We start from the raw sequence: 2,470 nt of genomic DNA, 5'->3' as shown, positions 1-2,470 counted from the left end.
ACAAACCGGAACAACCGGGTTGATTCACAGGGGTATCCTAGAACAGAACTTTACCTCACTGCCAAATAGAGGGGTCACAGGGCAGGCCCATGTTATGTGGATTCTCCACTTCATATCACTTTGAAAATCATTATTGAATGTGCTTCCAGTGAATTCCAGATTACAATAACTCACTGCATAAAATAATTTGTCCCCATCTCCTCAAATGGTTCTTTTACTAATGATCCCGAGCCTGTCTGTTCTGGTTATTGATCCAGAATTTTAAAAAATTCAATTAGAATCATATTGCTCAAGTTAAAATTGAATCGGGTATTTGCTACACATCATTTAAATTTTCTATCACACACGCGCACAGCCCTATTGCCTGGTCAAAGCACCATGCGCAGCTGCACAGTCTAACTGAACCTTGCTTCACTCTCTGCAAATCTCTCTGCAGTTGTTCCGAAGATTCAACTGCCCACCTCCAGTTAGCAACAGAGCAACAGGGGTAGACCATTCAGCCCATCAAACCTGTTCTATTATTAATTACATCATGACTAACATGTATCTCAACCCCATTTACCTGCCTTAGCCTCATGTGCCCTTTACACACACCCAACAACAGTAATGGTGCTCCACCTTCTCCACTATATCACCAACCCCATTATCTAGCCGAGTGGCTTCTGAGGTACCTCAGAAAAATTTAAAGGTGCTGGGGTGGAGGCCGGCCTAGAAGAAGTGGGACATTCCCTTGTCTGAGGTTAAGTTTGCTGCTGCTACCCTGTAACTGTCCAGAATGATTAGATACTATTTCACAAGATGTCTTCCTAGGATTTGAGTTCACAGTTGTCCTGATTAGTAGCAGAGCCACTACAAGTACTGTATTCAACAAGAGCTTCAAGATCGAGCCTGCAACGTAACAGCTTGTTAAGAATGTATTAGATTAATTTATTGTATTAGCGTCACAAGTAGGCTTACATTGATATTGCAATGAAGTTACTGGGAAAATCCTCTCGCATTATTAGCAATAACTCCACGTGTGTTCATTGGTAATTTTACTTACACTAGATTAAGGACATCAGGTATTGGAGCAGGAGTCGGCCAAACAGCCAGTTAGCCTTTTCCGTCATTCAGTAAGATCATGGCTGAACTTTTCACCTCTCCCACTTTCCCACCCGATCCCTTAAGATTCTCTTAGTGCCCAAAAATCCATCAATATTAGCCGTGAATATCAATCGAGCATTCACACCCTCTGGGCTAGAGAAATCCGAAGATTTACAACCCTCTGAATGCAGGAATTCCTCCTCATCTTCCTTCTCCGTACACTCTGCCCGTATTCTGGATTATCCATCCACCCAGGAGTAACGATCGTTCAGCTTCTCTAAGAGTTCGATACTTTTCAAAAAGAACCTTTCTCATTATTCTAAACTCCAGAAAATATTTCTCCTCACTCTCTTCTCATTGGACAGCCCAGCCATTCAGAAATCAATTTACTGAATTTTTCTTCCATCCCCTCTAAGGCAAATAGATTCTACATTAGGTTAGGAGACTGCGACTGCACAGCACTCACTTGTAACTGCAGCAAGATTTCAATAACAGCCATTATATTATTTGCCTTCCATGCTGTTTGCTGTATGTGATTATTACCTTTCTGTGATTAGTGCACACAGATCCCCAAATCCCTCTGAATACCATCATTTAATTAATTAATTAATTTCTGTATGTATTATTCACAAATAGACTTACATTAACACTGCAATGAAGTTACTGTGAAATTCCCCTAGTCGCCATGCTCCAGTGCCTGTTCGGGTCAATGCACTTAACCTGCATGTCTTTCAGACTGTGAGAGGAAACCGGAGCACCTGGAGGAAACCCACGCAGACATGGGGAAACCGTGCAAACTCCACACAGACAGTGACCCAAGCCGGGAATCAAACCTGGGTCCCTGGCACTGTGAGGCAGCAGTGCTAACCACTGTGCCACTGTGCTGCCCCGAAAAGTATCCCGCATTCGGGGACATTGCTGGCGTCAGCACACTATGGGCGGCACGGTAGCACAGTGGTTAGCACTGTTGCTTCACAGCTCCAGGGACCTGGGTTCGATTCCCGGCTTGGGTCCCTGTCTGTGTGGATTTTGCACATTCTCCTCGTGTCTGTGTGGGTTTCCTCCGGGTGCTCCGGTTTCCTCCCACAGTCCAAAGATGTGCGGGTTAGGTTGATTGGCCATGTTAAAAAATTGCCCCTTAGTGTCCTGAGATGCGTAGGTTAGAGGGATTAGCGGGTAAATGTGTAGGGATATGGGGGTAGGGCCTGGGTGGGATTGTGGTTGGTGCAGACTCAATGGGCCAGATGGCCTCCTTCTGCAATGTAAGGTTCCTATGATTCTATGAGTGCAATGGGCTTGATCATAGTTTCACCCCTGCCAGGTAAGTATCACACCTGTTAAAAAACATTCTGGATAATTTTACATTTCCCACATTATACTCCATCTT

The sequence above is a fragment of the Mustelus asterias genome, chromosome 3 (assembly GCF_964213995.1).
Source record: "Mustelus asterias chromosome 3, sMusAst1.hap1.1, whole genome shotgun sequence".
NCBI lineage: Eukaryota > Metazoa > Chordata > Chondrichthyes > Carcharhiniformes > Triakidae > Mustelus > Mustelus asterias.
This window is presented reverse-complemented; position numbering follows the sequence as displayed.